Genomic DNA, 16,876 nt, shown 5'->3' with positions numbered 1-16,876 from the left:
GAGTGTAGTCGGCTGTCTTGGTTACTTTGTTGGGTCTGCTCCTGTCTCTGGCCATGCTCCCTCCACCCCAGCGGACGATGGCGTGGAACACCGCAGAGGCCACCACAGTGTATATGTTTCTTTTACTTTTTATTCATAGCTGTATGTAGAAGTGTCTGGTTGTATCTGCTGCTTTAATGTCTTTAATGTCCTCTGTGTTCTTTGATGTTTGATGTTTCCCTCTTACACACATGGAAGAGGGATGTGTTCTATGGCTATGAGTTGTTTTTTTCCCTTGGCTTCAGTCTGCACCCCCACTCCAGGGCCTAGGCTAAGACCGATTTTTTATTTTTTATTTTATTTTAATCTTCTATTTTTTTTTTAAATGGCAATTTAGTAAACTAAAAAGGCCGTATTGGCATGTGTTGCAATGTTAATATTTCATCATTGATATATAAACTATCAGACTGCGTGGTGGGTAGTAGTGGATTTCAGGAGGCCGTTAAGTCAACAGTTTTTGACCAGTATGTTAACTTAGTCTCAATGTGCTTGCTCATTATTTACTTAGTGAAATCTATTCAGATGTTTTTTCAACACTTACCTTTCTTTTACAGAGGAAGATGTGTAAGTTATGGAGAGATTTAAAAATCAGTCAAACACACAGAGAAGAAGTAGGATTGAACAAAAACATTGCTTCTTCCTGCTGAAGCTGTCTGAAACAGATCGTCAACATCACCATACGTTCTAGTTAGCTTTGTACAATGATAATTCATACGTCTGGGCTCATTTTACAAGTTATTTCATGTTCTATGTCAGTGGTCCTCAAAGAGGGATACGCTTACCCCTGGGGGTACTTGAAGGGTATGCTAAGGGGTACGTGAGATTTTTAAAAAATAGCAACAATTCAAAAATCGTTTATAAATATATTTATTGAATAATACTTCAACAAAATATGAATGAAAGCTCATAAACTGTGAAAAGAAATGCAATAATGCAATATTCAGTGTTGACAGCTAGACTTTTTGTGGACATGTTCCATAAATATTGATGTTAAAGATTTCTTTTTTTGTGAAGGAATGTTTAGAATTAAGTTGATGAATCCAGATGGATCTCTATTACAATCCCCAAATAAGGCACTTTAAGTTGATGGTTACTTGTCTGTAGAATTCTTTATTTATAAACAAATGAGTTGTTTATTTTTCAACAAGTGTTTAGTTATTTTTATATCTTTTTGTTCCAAATAGTTCAAGAAAGACCACCACAAATGAGCAATATTTTGCACTGTTATACAATTTAATAAATCAGAAACTGATGACTATCGCCGGATAGTCGAACCTCGGATTCAGGAGGAACAGTGTGGCTTTCGTCATGGTCGTGGAACTGTGGACCAGCTCTATACTCTCGGCAGGGTTTTTGAGGGTGCATGGGGGTTTGCCCAACCAGTCTACATGTGCTTTGTGGACTTGGAGAAGGCATTCGACCGTGTCCCTCGGGAAGTCCTGTGGGGAGTGCTCAGAGAGTATGGGGTACCGGACTGTCTTATTGTGGCAGTCCGCTCCCTGTATGATCAGTGTCAGAGCTTGGTCCGCATTGCTGGCAGTAAGTCGGACACGTTTCCAGTGAGGATTGGACTCCGCCAAGGCTGTCCTTTGTCACCGATTCTGTTCATAACTTTTATGGACAGAATTTCTAGGCGCAGCCAAGGCGTTGAGGGGATCCGGTTTGGTGGCCACGGGATTAGGTCTCTGCTTTTTGCAGATGATGTAGTCTTGATGGCTTCATCTGGCCGGGATCTTCAGCTCTCACTGGATCGGTTCGCAGCCGAGTGTGAAGCGACCGGAATGAGAATCAGCACCTCCAAGTCCGAGTCCATGGTTCTCGCTCGGAAAAGGGTGGAGTGCCATCTCCGGGTTGGGGAGGAGACCCTGCCCCAAGTGTAGGAGTTCAAGTACCTAGGAGTCCTGTTCACGAGTGGGGGAAGAGTGTATCGTGAGATCGACAAGCGGATCGGTGCGGCGTCTTCAGTAATGCGGACGTTGTATCGATCCGTTGTGGTGAAGAAGGAGCTGAGCCGGAAGGCAAAGCTCTCAATTTACCGGTCGATCTACGTTCCCATCCTCACCTATGGTCATGAGCTTTGGGTCATGACCGAAAGGATAAGATCACGGGTACAAGCGGCCGAAATGAGTCTCCTCCGTCGGGTGGCGGGGCTCTCCCTTAGAGATAGGGTGAGAAGCTCTGCCATCCGGGAGGAGCTCAACGTAAAGCCGCTGCTCCTCCACATCGAGAGGAGCCAGATGAGGTGGTTCGGGCATCTGGTCAGGATGCCACCCGAACGCCTCCCTAGGGGGGTCTTTAGGGCACGTCCAGCTGGTAGGAGGCCATGGGGAAGACCCAGGACACGTTGGGAAGACTATGTCTCCCGGCTGGCCTGGGAACGCCTCGGGATCCCCCGGGAAGAGCTAGACGAAGTGGCCGGAGATAGGGAAGTCTGGGCTTCCCTGCTTAGGCTGCTGCCCCCGCGACCCGACCTCGGATAAGCGGGAGATGATGGATGGATGGATGGAGAAACTGATGACATAATGCTGTATTTTACTTCTGTATCTATTTTTTTTTCAACCAAAAATGCTTTGCTCTGAATAGGGGGTACTTGAATTAAAAAAATGTTCACAGAGGGTACATGAATGAAAAAAAGTTGAGAACCACTGTTTTATGTGATATCTTTGTAAATTGTTGCATCTTTGTCCTGTATGCACCCATACAGCCATAATTTCTAAGTTGGATCTCATCTTATAGTACCAGAGACTTGTGTTTTGCCAATCTAAAACATTGAGTGTACATGTTTGCATAATCCTAAAAACCTTTGTTCTGTATGTGCTCCATCAATTTTGTATGTGCTCCATGAATTAATGGTAGTTTATCAAATACATATACCCCTGTTTAATCTCATTTTACAGGGTTTTTTTCACGCACTTTCATTTTTGTGTAACTCTGCAAACAGTATCTGTCCTGTATTCACTGCATACATTCAACTGATCTTGTTAAAACAGTCATGCCCTCGATTGATTTAATTGTACTGGTTCTCTTGTCTGAAAAAAGTCAGTAAAAATGTAAATTTTTGAGTAATTCTGCAAACGGGTCTGTTCTGTATGCGCTCCAACAGTTCTGCACGCGCTCTATCAATTCACGTTGTTTTAATAAATACATACTTCTTTTGTGTGATCCCATTTACCAGGGTTTCCATGCCCTATGCGCGACCCCCCGGCAATTTATATGTAATCCTGCAGACCGCACCTGTCCTGTATGCGCTCCATCAATTCTAATTAGCTTATTAAAGCCATACATTCCATGTTGGGTTTCCTTTTACAGTTTTTTTTTCGTGGTCAATGCGGCACCCCTGTAATTTTTCCATAATCCTCCAGACTGTGTCTGTCCTGGATGTGCTCCATCAGTTCTAGTTAGTTTATTGAAGCCATGCTTTCCAGGTTGGATTTCATTTTACGGGTTTTTTCATTGTCCGCGCCACCCCTCTAATGGCTGCATAATCCTGCAAACTGTATCTGGCCTGTATGCGCATCAGTCCCAGTTATCGTATTAAAGCCATAACTTCCACGCTGGATCTCATTAGGCGGCGCAGGTGCACCAAACAGCTTCGAGCGAGTGTGACACAGGCACGGCAACAGGACAGCTTTTTTTGCTCTGTGATCTTTCACTTTGATACGAGCCGTGTGGGACAGCAAGGAAGCGAGAGGAAAACACGAAGGGACAGAAAGTCAAACAGGAGACGATGACTTAACGTAGACGAACAAGCTCAGCCGTGGCTCAGCGTCCCTACTTGACAGGCTGACGGACAGCAGAGGTGATTTTGCTTCGGCGTGAAAATGGCCTTCTTATTATTCCAACCCAGTGGCAACTAGCATGCTAGTGTTCCCTGATGTGCACAACCAACGGCCCGTAGCGCTTTTATTTAATTATTATTTAAATACATATCAAGCAAACCAACCCCGCAGCTAGAGGTTACAGGAAGAAATGCTCTCAAGTAAATAAATAGCGGGGGCCAAAGTGAAGCAAGGGTAAAGTCATGATCGCTTCATTATGCCAAGTTGCTGTTGTGCGAAATCAAAGAGCTTTCTCCTTTGTCACAACGCATCACGGCATATAAGCGGCGCGTGCTTCACTTGATTAACGCCCAGCTGCATATTCCAGAAAAACGCACGCATTCGGCGTGACACATTGCATGCACAGGACACAGCTGGCCTCGCTTGGAGTAGTTTGTGAGGGGAAAATGCAGAGCCCTGACCTTAACCTTGTGAAAAATGAAATAACATATATATATATATATATATATATATATATATATATATATATATATATATATATAAATACTGTATATATATATACTGTATATATATATACTGTATATATACATATATATATATGTATATATATATATATATATATATATATATACTGTATATATACATACTGTATATATATATATATGTATATATATTGTATATATATATATATATATATATATATATATATATATATATATATATATATATATATATATATATATATATATATATATATATATATATATATATATATATATATATATATATATATATATATATATATATATATATATATATATATATATATATATATATATCAACTTGAATTGTCACTGTCCAAAAAAAAAACAATGTACAATTGTTCCATTATTTATTTTAATTTTGATCGCAATACAATACTAACATGTAAACTTTAAAGAACAATTAAAATAAAGGTTGATAAAATGTGGTTGGATAAGCTATAAACTATTCAATATTTAAAAAAATAACACTTTAAATAACTGAAATAGATGTGGATGGCTGTAAGTAATAATGGAAAGCATGTAATGTATGTCCAAATGTTTTTATTTGTATTTATTTACTTAGGGATTTTCCAAGAATAAAACAAAATAAAATTCAGGTCCATGAAAGTGTGGGTGGATGCATTTGGTGTTCATTTCCCGAACACACAAAAGCCTTAGTTTAACCTAATCCATCTCCATGAATCAATAGATCCACAGATTGATGATAATCAAACAATACAATTCTTCAATGTGGAAGAAGTCCACCTAAAGTTATGACCTAATACCTACCAAACATCCCAAAAATAATTTAAAACAGAGCAAAAAAGTTGGTTGATGCCTAACACAATACAATTACATTTTAATTTAATATTTTTTTGTAATTTCCCTGTCCAAATCACTTTTGTTTTAAATGAATAAACAATGTTTGAAAAAGAAAGAAAAAGCCAGGCATGACATCTAAGAAATTCAATTAAAGTTAATGAAATTACTCTGACGTCATTATGTCTGAAGAAAAGTATTTTCATTTTTTTCACGTTTGTTTCTTCCATCCAACGATAACTACGTATAAATAAAAGAAAACAGGGAAAAGTTAGGCCAGACAGCAGACATTAAAAGTAATTTAATCAGCTTGGTCTGACGTCAGGTATAGTCCAAAGAAAAACGTGTTTTTAAAAAAAAATGAACAACTATGCCATCTTACATATAAAATTAAAAGAAAACAAGGAAAAGTCTGCCTGACATCACTTATACTAAATGAAACCAATTTAAAGTAAATTTGTCTAAAGTCAAAACAAAGTACCTCCATTTTATTGGTTATTATTTGTGGTTTTCTTTGAGTTGGTGTATAATACGGTTGAGGTCAGGGCTCGCTGCCAGTGAAATTCTTCCACACCAAAGCCTTCAAAGCTCACCACCACAATTGTGTCCCTTGCACACCCAAACACTTTTTCCGTTCTCGTTCGTTTTCACAAGAATGAGTCATTCCTGTTTTCGCAGCGTACAGAAGTATCGGGAACTTCCCTTCCACCGTGTCCTCTCCGTCCCCAGCTTAACATTTAAACCACATGGCGGGGCATCTGAAAGGCATGAAGCACGCTCCCAACATTCCAGTCTTCTCTCCAGACGCTGGCAAACGTTCATATGAGATCACTAAAATATATAAAAATAAACCACAGAACTTTCCGGGCAGCGTGGCTCAGATGGTAGAGCGGCAAGCCAGAAACTTGAAGGTTACTGGTCCGGATCCAGCTTCCACCATCTTAGTCAGTGCTGTTGTGTCTTTGGGCAAGACACTTCACCCACCTTGCTCACAGTGCCACCCACGCTGGTGTAAATGCAGCTTAAATGTCAATAAGGGGTTTCTCAATGAAAAGTGCTTTGTGTCAATAGAAAAAAAAACGCTACATAAATATAATTCACTTCATGACTCCGCCCTGTATACATTTTGCAGGTTCACATGCTAATACATTGTGGCATAAAGCAAACAATCACAAGCATGTGTATATATGTAAAGAACCATAGACTCCATGTTTTGTTCAATGGCGTCACTTAACCGTTCCTCCTTTAACGTGTTGCTTTTAGAGCCCCCTAGCGGCTCAAAAAAAATCACCCCATGAAGACGGCTCTATTTTAAATATCACAATAAATAACAGTCCTTGCTTAAAATAGCACAGCGACCAAGAATAAAAACAGAAGTGCATCCCTGGAGAGTTGCAGAAATAACATCGGGGGTCACTTTTTGGCAAGTTTACAATGAATGTACCATCTTAGGGTGAGTTTCTGCTCGGCATTGGACGCTTTTTTAGTGGTTTCGACGCTGAGAAGGAATGTTTGAAGGGTGCGAACGCTTTCAAATGTACTTTGAATGACAGCTAAACTAAAGCAAGGTGTCAGCTTGTGTCCTTTGTGATATTTTATATGACACTCTAGGTGCCAAAAAGTGTGTTCTTATACTGAGAAAGAGTATAATTGGAGTTACAAAGTATTTATGATATGACTTTGAAGGGTGCAGAAGTTTCAAAATGCACTGATTTTAACCAGAGTTTGAAGAAAACCGTGTCGGTTTGTATGCTTTATGTAAAAAAATTGCTATGCCAAAATGCAAAAAAAGTGTTCCTGTGCTGCAAAAGGGGTCGATATTTAGAAGCACTTAAGTACAGTGTTGATATTGTACACTTAGAAATTAAGTTTATTCGGTGAAATCCCTTTAAAATGTACTTTGAAAATAAAAAGTTTCACTTCTACTCCTTTTGTCCTTGAAGGTATATGACAACTTAAAGGTCCCCAACTGAGCTAGCACACTATAAAATGGTATAAAATATATTATTTAACATAGGTATTCATTTTTTTTAAACTTTCTGTCTGTTGCTTAAGGTGTCAAATAGTTGACCAATATTAGTAATAACTTTTAAATGTCAGCACGAGTCTATTTAAAGACAAACACACAATCAATGGGCGTTATTAAAAAAAACAAAAAAAAAAAAAAAACGAGGTGCACCTGAAGGCATCAGCAAGTCAATGCATGTTTTGCGGGTGACAGCTGAGCGCGTGCGTTTTGAACAAACACGCACGCGCACGCGCACCTGGAATCACTGCGGCAGCTGTCACACACACACGCGCGCACACGCACACGCTTGTCTTACCTTATCAGCATTGTTGCGTTTCACTTTTTTAAAGTCGTCACTTTTCTTCCTTGGTTTTTTTTTTTAATCCAGCAATGACAATCGACTGCCAAACCGTGGAAACGCATGGAACAGAGAGAGAAGGGGGAGGAGGGGGGGGGGGGGGAGAAATCCGCTATTCTTAGTCCCTCTTTTTCTTGTCTTGTTGTGTTTTCTTCTGTTTGATTTTATTTTGAGTAAGGGTAGTCTCTGGCGTGTGGGATCCGTCTATGTCCTGGCTCTCCATTGAGCGTGAACGTGGCAGGACTGTGGCTGCAAAGTGCTCGCTTTGCCTGCCTGCTTGCTTTTGCACGCCCCCCTCCACACACACTCACACACTCTCTTACTCACTGTGGAGTGTGTATGCGTGCTGACGTCACACACACACACACTCACGCTCACACACACATACACATTCCCACTAATACACTAAAACTCCCCCCGGATAAACTCCCTGCAGGAATGTGTCTCCTTTCAAGCCATTCATTAATTTATTCATACATTTGGGATTTATTTTGTATACTGGGATGATATAGCAGTATTAATTACTCTAATGAGCAATATATGAATACACATTAAAGAGGATATTCTTATATTACTCCAAATTTGACAGGTTAAAACCCTTTTTGAACAATTTGCTTCTAGCAGACAGCAGGGGGCGACTTTAATGACATGCCCACTTTTAAAGGGACATAACTGTCATGACACGGAGTCGAACCCGCGTTTCCTCGGCGGCTGGAGCTGCGGCCGCCTCTGCTGACAGCGCGCCAAGATGCGCCTCCTTTGACAGCGCACTCAGACTTGTCCCCACTCGTGCTGAGGGCAGCACGCCTGCGCAGCAACAAGCCTGTGGTCAATCAACAATCGACACACCTGAACTTGATGAAAGGGAGCGGCATAAAGACCAGCAGACCCAAGGAACCTTTGCCAGAACGTCGCTAACCTTCCCGTAAGCTTCACGTCTGGCATCCCCTTCCCCGTGATTTCCTCACCTTTGCTTTGCTCTCTCTCTGTGTATCCCTGGTTCATGTCTCTTTGTGTGTTCACAGTGACTCCCCTGCCTTCCGTGATCAAGCCTTGTCCTTCGACATCCAACCGGATTCCTGACTGCCCTCCTCGATCCACGACCTCCCTGCTCGGACCCAGACTACACTGCCTCGCTCCTCCCCACGACCCATTGCCTGTCCACGAACTGCCTCTTCGTCTTGCCCCACGTGATTCGACGAAAGATTACAACCAACACTCACAGACAACAACCCTGGGTAACATTTACATTATTAATATTACACATAGTCACACTCATTCACTTAGAGTTGCATACACATGTCATATATTTATCAAAGGTTTAAAATAAACCTTGAAAGAACCGCAGTTCTGTCCTGGTTGTCGCCTCCTTCCCTTTGAACATAACAGTACGTTCTGGCCAACAACATGTCGGAACCAGGTGACAACGGTAAGCCCCAGCCCCGGACATCCAGATCCTCCGACCTGGCAATCCTTAGCTCCGTGGTTAGCGAACATCAGGTTCGTTTTTCTGCCCTTGAGGACAAATTAGAGAGAGACTTTACCCGACTACATTCCAGACTGGACAACATGTGCCCTGGGGCCAGTCCAGGACCTGTGGAACCCCCACATGCTTCTCCAGTCAGAAGACCTGAACACAGTATTCTGGAACGAGAGCCCAGAATTGCCAGCCCTAGACCCTTTGAGGGGGACTTTGAACTATGTCGAGGGTTTTTGGTACAATGTGACCTCATCTTTCGTCACCAGCCCTCCCGCTATTCCTCCGATGGTGCCAAGATTGCATTTATATTTTCTTTGCTTTCCGGCCCGGCTCTCAAGTGGGCTACTGCCGCAGTCGACAGGACCATGGGGCTCAACTCCGACTATTCTGCATTCCGTGTGGAATTTCAGGCTGTTTTTGATCACCCCAAGGATGGGGGAGACGCGGCCGGACGTCTGCACTCCATCTCACAGGGCTCACGTTCCGTGGCAGCCTATACCCTGGAATTCCGGACCCTGGCGGCGGACAGCGGTTGGGGGGACAGGGCACTCCAAAGCGCATTCCGTCGCGGCCTCTCTGAAGAGATTAAAGATGGTCTGCTGAGAGACAGACCTCTTTCCTGCAAAGACCTCATTGAACTGGCCCTCCAATTTGACTTAAGACTTTGTGAGCGAGCAGCAGAGCGAGACCAGAGAGCTGCCTCCAGGAGCCAAACTCTGCCTACCTTCAAGGCAGAAGTGGAACCAGACCGTTCCTCTAATACCACTACTATCCAGGTGAACCATACCTTATTCCCCCGTAATGAAGAAAATCCAGACATACTGCTCCCCACTATTCTGGCCTGGGACAAGAGGAGCATTCAAGTACAGGCATTTGTGGACTCTGGAGCTGACGAAAGTCTTTTGGACTACAAGTTCGCCCGGCAGATGGGCATTCCCTTGATCTTCCTGGACAAGACGCTGCCAGCACAGGCCCTGGATGGACGGCCATTGGGCCCCATCAAATACCGCACGGAGCCCCTTTCCATGACCATTTCTGGTAACCATAAGGAGACCATCAGCCTATGGGTGCTGGAGGCTCCAGTAGCCCCACTTGTGCTTGGAAGATCTTGGCTTCGTCACCACAATCCCCATATTTCCTGGACTTCCGGCAGAATCCTAGCTTGGGGCACACCATGCATGGCCAACTGTCTTGGGTCGGCATCCCCACCGGTCCGCCAATCCACTACCCCGACTCCCAAGGCTGATCTATCCCTGGTTCCTGCTTGCTATCACGACCTAGCTGAGGTCTTCAGTAAGGTACGTGCTCTGGGACTACCCCCTCATAGGCCCTATGACTGTGCCATTGAATTACTCCCTAACGCTACCCTGCCGTCTAGTCGCCTTTACAGTTTGTCTCTTCCAGAGAAGGAGGCCATGAGGAAGTATATTTTGGAGGGTCTTGCCACGGGCATAATTACCCCGTCCAAGTCTCCACTGGCGGCGGGATTCTTTTTTGTGGCCAAGAAGGACGGGTCACTTCGGCCCTGCATTGATTACCGTCACCTCAACAACATTACCATCAAAAACAAGTACCCTCTTCCGCTACTCAACTCTTCCTTTGAGTCCTTGGCACCTGCAACCATATTCACCAAACTGGATCTTCGGAACGCCTATCACCTGGTACGTATCAGAAAGGGAGACGAGTGGAAAACTGCCTTCAACACCCATATGGGGCATTATGAGTATCGGGTAATGCCCTTTGGACTTACTAACGCACCTGCAGTTTTTCAAACACTAGTTAACGACATCCTCCGTGACATGCTGGATCAATTCGTGGTTGTGTACCTTGACGATATTCTGATTTTCTCCCGTAACCTCTCTGATCACCAGCAACATGTCCGACGTGTCCTGCAACGCCTCTTGGAAAATTGTCTATTTGTTAAGGCAGAAAAATGCTGCTTCCACTCCTCTTCGGTTGAATTCCTGGGATTTGTGGTCGAAAGGGGTCATATAAGACCCGACCCGAAGAAGGTGGAGGCCGTGGTGAAGTGGCCGCAACCAACCACAAGGACGGAACTTCGGAGGTTCCTCGGCTTTGCCAGCTTCTACCGACGATTCATCCAGAACTTCAGTAGGGTTGCGGCACCGCTCCACGCTCTCACGTCTACAAACGTGCCTTTCGTGTGGACTCTTTTGGCTAGGAAGGCCTTTGAGGAACTAAAGGAGCGTTTTGTTTCCGCCCCCATTCTAGTTCACCCCGACTTGGACACTGCCTTCTTGGTTGAGGTGGACGCCTCAGACTCGGGGATTGGGGCTATTCTCTCTCAAAGATCCAAGAGTGACAATTTGATTCACCCTGTTGCCTTCTTCTCTAGACGTCTGACTCAGGCCGAACAGAACTATGATGCTGGGAATAGAGAGTTATTGGTGGTCCACGAGGCCCTGGTGGAATGGAGACACTGGCTGGAAGGAGCTAGACACCAGTTCCAGATTCTGACCGACCACAGCAACCTTCTGCACATCCGAGCTGCAAAAAGAATCAACAATCGCCAGGCAAGGTGGCAGCAATTTTTCTCCCGCTTCAATTACGTGCTCTCTTTCAGACCAGGTTCCAAGAACACTAAGGCTGACGCTCTATCCCGGTTATTTGTAAGAGAGTCCACCTGTCCGTCAGAGGCGGAACCCATCCTTCCTCCCACTCGTATTGTGGGGATGGTAACCTGGAAGGTGGAGGACCTGGTAAAATCTGCGCTGCGTTCCAATCCAGGACCAGGAGGTGGACCACCCAACAAGCTGTTTGTCCATCAGGAGCTACGACCCAGAATCCTCGATTGGGGGCATTCCAGCCTGTTTTCTTGCCATCCAGGTTTTCAACGAACCCTATCACTGCTGCGAAGACGTTTTTGGTGGCCATCCATGGCCAAAGACACTCGTGAGTTCATCGCTGCTTGTTCTACTTGTGCCCGTAGCAAGACGTCACACAGGCCTCCTGCTGGTCTCCTTCACCCTCTCTCCATTCCTGCCCGTCCTTGGTCACACATTGCTCTGGATTTCGTCACGGGATTTCCAGCATCTAGAGGTAACACCACCATCTTAACTATTGTTGACCGTTTTTCCAAAGCAGCCCACTTCATTCCGCTCCGCAAGTTACCTTCTGCCTCAGAAACGTCTGAGCTTCTCACACAACACGTCGTCAAGCAACATGGTATCCCGGTGGATATCGTCTCTGACCGAGGCCCTCAGTTTACATCACAAATATGGAGAGCCTTCTGCAAGGGAATCGGGGCCTCGGTCAGCCTCACATCGGGATACCATCCCCAGAGCAACGGGCAGGCTGAGAGGGCGAACCAAAGCTTGGAGACCATGCTACGCTGTGTCGCCAGTCATCAACCTACGTCCTGGAGCAAATATTTGCCTTGGGTGGAGTTTTCCTATAACTCCTTGAAGAGCTCCGCTACCGGCATGTCTCCATTTGAGTGCTCGTTGGGTTATCAACCCCCCTTGTTTCCCCAACAGGAACTGGAAATCGCTGTGCCCTCGACTAGGGCTCATATTAGGCGGTGTCAGAGGGTGTGGAGAGCCGCTCGTGCGGCCTTAAAGAGGGCCTCTGAGAAGATGTGCCGCAACGCCAACCGTCATCGCATTCCAGCACCGTCGTATCAGCCAGGACAACAAGTTATGCTACTCACAAAGGACCTCAGCCTCCAGGTACCATCTAGAAAATTGGCGCCACGTTACGTTGGTCCTTTTGCCATCTTGTCCATCATAAATCCTGTGTCTGTCAAATTGGCTCTTCCACCCTCTGTCAAGCGGCACTCAGTGGTCCATGTGTCCCAGATTAAGCCGGTAGCGGAGAGTTCTCTGTCCCCTGCTACCCCTGCCCCTCCACCCTCGAGGTTCTTGCCGAATGGAGATCAGGTTTGGACGGTCAAGGAAATACTCAGGGTCCGTCGACAAGGTAGGGGGCTCGTTTATCTGGTGGACTGGGATGGATATGGGCCGGAAGACAGATCTTGGGTGCCTGCCTCCTATCTTGCCGACCCCTCTCTTCTGGAGGATTTCTACCGTGCCAATCCTGATGCTCCCCGGCGCTCGTCGGGGGCCTCGCATAAGGGGGGAGGTACTGTCATGACACGGAGTCGAACCCGCGTTTCCTCGGCGGCTGGAGCTGCGGCCGCCTCTGCTGACAGCGCGCCAAGATGCGCCTCCTTTGACAGCGCACTCAGACTTGTCCCCACTCGTGCTGAGGGCAGCACGCCTGCGCAGCAACAAGCCTGTGGTCAATCAACAATCGACACACCTGAACTTTATGAAAGGGAGCGGCATAAAGACCAGCAGACCCAAGGAACCTTTGCCAGAACGTCGCTAACCTTCCCGTAAGCTTCACGTCTGGCATCCCCTTCCCCGTGATTTCCTCACCTTTGCTTTGCTCTCTCTCTGTGTATCCCTGGTTCATGTCTCTTTGTGTGTTCACAGTGACTCCCCTGCCTTCCGTGATCAAGCCTTGTCCTTCGACATCCAACCGGATTCCTGACTGCCCTCCTCGATCCACGACCTCCCTGCTCGGACCCAGACTACACTGCCTCGCTCCTCCCCACGACCCATTGCCTGTCCACGAACTGCCTCTTCGTCTTGCCCCACGTGATTCGACGAAAGATTACAACCAACACTCACAGACAACAACCCTGGGTAACATTTACATTATTAATATTACACATAGTCACACTCATTCACTTAGAGTTGCATACACATGTCATATATTTATCAAAGGTTTAAAATAAACCTTGAAAGAACCGCAGTTCTGTCCTGGTTGTCGCCTCCTTCCCTTTGAACATAACAATAACATTCTAATGTGTGGGAATATGGAGTCAGTTGTTAGTTATAAATAAATAAATAGCGTTTTTCTACCTTCAAGGTACTCAAAGAGCTCTGACACTACTTCCACATTTACCCATTCACACACTGATGGAGGGAGCTGCCATGCAAGGCGCTAACCACCACCCATCAGGAGCAAGGGTGAAGTGTCTTGCTTGAATTAAAAAAATGTTCACAGGGGGTACATCACTGGAAAAAGGTTGAGAACAACTGCTGTAATGCACTGGAAAAACGGGGATCGTGGATTTTATGGTAAAAAAATCGCCAGAATTTTGCATTAAAAAGTAACTGTGGCGCTATTCAGCAATGCATTGTGAAAAAATGGCCAACGTTTTTTTAAAAACTCGCAGCTCAGTCAATGGAATTTTAACGTTAAAACAGGGGTACGCTTTTTCAATATACAGTAATTCAGTGTAAAAACACTGTAAATTTTACGTAAAAAATGTTGGGGACCAAGCTGCTAGTTTTTTTTGTTGTACAAGCTATATATATATATATATATATATATATGTGTATTTTTTTTTTAACAGGCTAAGTATAACTAGTTGAGACATCTGCTCTACGGTAAAGTTGTGACTTGTTGACGCTCTATGGAAAAGGATGATCTTGGTGCTTCGCCCACGTCGTATATTGGAAACCTAAACTCTTCAAAATTTAGCATCCTCCATAAATTTAATCCATCTGGGTAAAAGTTTGAAAGCGATTTGATGTCATATCTAGGAGGAACGGTTTACAGAACAACACCTGGAAATGGCAAACATCTGCAGAAATGTACATGCTAACTGGATTAGGCACACGACTGATGTTTTTATATTGCTGTGAGGCAAAATTCCTTACTCGTGGTGCTGTTGCATGTTAAAAAAAAAGAGTTTGGCCCACGGACTATTGGCACATTATCAGTTTGGCTCTTGGAGGCAAAACATTTGGGCACCCCTGGTTGAGAGAGATGATAATATATCAACAACTGCTGCTCTTTAGCAGCCACTGCCAGCTGTAAACACAAGAAGAAGACAGATCAGGCTATAAATTGGTAGTGTTTATCCAAGGGTACTATTGGTTTATGACAGATTTTTTTAGTGAACAGATTAATAATTTTACATTTTCAAAATCTTTTTTTGTCCATTTTTAAAACAACTCAGGAAATAAGTTACTGGGCTCAGTGTATAAACCATCCATGTTCCATACCAAAGGATCAAAATAGGTGGAAGATAGTTTTGTTTAGTTATTGTGTACTATTTACTTAGTTTCCCCCCAAACAAATCTATGTAATAAAAGACAATTAAGAACTATTTGAAACACTGTTAAAATGTCAAAAGTACTCACCATTAATACATTTTAAAAAATTACATTTAATCCATGTGATCGGTATAGTGTAATTTCACTTGAAATTACACAATAAACAAAAGGATATGTATAAATGTTTTTTTAATGAGATTTTCAAAAATAAAGTAAAACATTTCTTGAGGTTCTTGAGGGTGCATGGGAGTTTGCCCAACCAGTCTACATGTGCTTTGTGGACTTGGAGAAGGCATTCGACCGTGTCCCTCGGAAAGTCCTGTGGGGATTGCTCAGAGAGTATGGTCTGATTGTGGCGGTCCACTCCTTGTATGATCAGTGTCAGAGCTTGGTCCGCATTGCTGGCAGTAAGTCAGACACTTTTCCAGTGAGGGTTGGACTCCGCCAAGGCTGTCCTTAGTCACCGATTCTGTTCATAACTTTTATGGACAAAATTTGTAGGCGCAGTCAAGCCGTTGAGGGGTTCCGGTTTGGTAGCCGCGGGATTGGGTCTCTGCTTTTTGCAGATGATGTGGTCCTGATGGCTTCATCTGGCCGGGATCTTCAGCTCTCACTGGATTGGTTCGCAGCCGAGTGTGAAGCGACCGGAATGAGAATCAGCATCTCCAAGTCTGAGTCCATGGTTCTCGCCCGGAAAAGGGTGGAGTGCCATCTCCGGGTTGGGGAGGAGACCCTGCCCCAAGTGGAGGAGTTCAAGTACCTAAGAGTCTTGTTCACGAGTGGGGGAAGGGTGAATCGTGAGATCGACAGGCGGATCAGTACGGCATCTTCAGTGATGCGGACGTTGTGTCGATCCATTGTGGTGAAGAAGGAGCTGAGCCGGAAGGCAAAGCTCTCAATTTACCGGTCGATCTACGTTCCCATCCTCACCTATGGTCATGAGCTTTGGGTCATGACCATAGGTGATCACGGGTACAAGCGGCCGAAATGAGCTTCCTCCGCCGGGTGGCGGGGCTCTCCCTTAGAGATAGGGTGAGAAGCTCTGCCATCCGGGAGGAACTCAAAGTAAAGCTGCTGCTCCTCCACATCGAGAGGAGCCAGATGAGGTGGCTCGGGCATCTGGTCAGGATGCCACCCGAACGCCTCCCTAGGGGGGTCTTTAGGGCACGTCCAACCGGTAGGAGGCCACGGGGAAGACCCAGGACACGTTGGGAAGACTGTGTCTCCAGGCTGGCCTGGGAACGCCTTGGGATCCCCCGGGAAGAGCTAGACGAAGTGGCTGGGGAGAGGGAAGTCTGGGTTTCCCTGCTTAGGCTGCTGCCCCCGCGACCCGACCTCGGATAAGCGGAAGATGATGGATGGATGGATGGATGGATGGGTTATTAATATGTATATAGTGGTTGAAAACAGAAAGCCGCAGTAGTTTTTGACTCTCCTTCTTAAAGTAGTCAGAATCGAGTACTGGAATCGTAACAATCAACTGGAATCACAACTCAAATCGTCCTAGATCAAACAACGCTAAATCCTAGTTATAATCGTAATTTAAAACAAACAATATATTTTCAAAACTTGTTATAATAAATACTTATTTTATGGGAAATACGTATTTTTTAAGACACAATCTTGATTAGGGATGTGAACCAAAATTTGGTTCCTTAATAGCCCCGCTGCTGACGTAAGCGGGAGTAACCAGAATGAAAAAAATAACTATCTTGTGCCAAATGAATGCAGTCTTAGCCCCCTGCAACAAGTGCTTGAAGGTAATATTGAGTAAATA

At 44.7% G+C, this 16,876-nt stretch overlaps 1 protein-coding gene across 41 annotated transcripts in view; it reads right to left on the bottom strand.

The window, feature by feature from the left end:
- Positions 1 to 16,876, bottom strand: part of LOC133560307 (receptor-type tyrosine-protein phosphatase delta) — a 687,524-nt gene that overhangs the window by 238,178 nt on the left and 432,470 nt on the right. Inside the window, exon 1 of one of the 41 annotated variants that reach the window (XM_061912690.1) lies at positions 7,486 to 7,822. The exons of the other annotated variants lie outside the window; for them this stretch is intronic. The gene's annotated coding sequence lies outside the window, so the exon portion shown is untranslated. Of the gene's footprint in view, positions 1 to 7,485; positions 7,823 to 16,876 lie in introns of those variants that run through there. 41 annotated transcript variants of the gene reach the window in all.

The sequence above is a fragment of the Nerophis ophidion genome, linkage group LG10 (assembly GCF_033978795.1).
Source record: "Nerophis ophidion isolate RoL-2023_Sa linkage group LG10, RoL_Noph_v1.0, whole genome shotgun sequence".
NCBI lineage: Eukaryota > Metazoa > Chordata > Actinopteri > Syngnathiformes > Syngnathidae > Nerophis > Nerophis ophidion.
The sequence above is the reverse complement of the archived record's forward strand: the minus strand, read 5'-3'. Positions and strand labels throughout refer to the sequence as shown.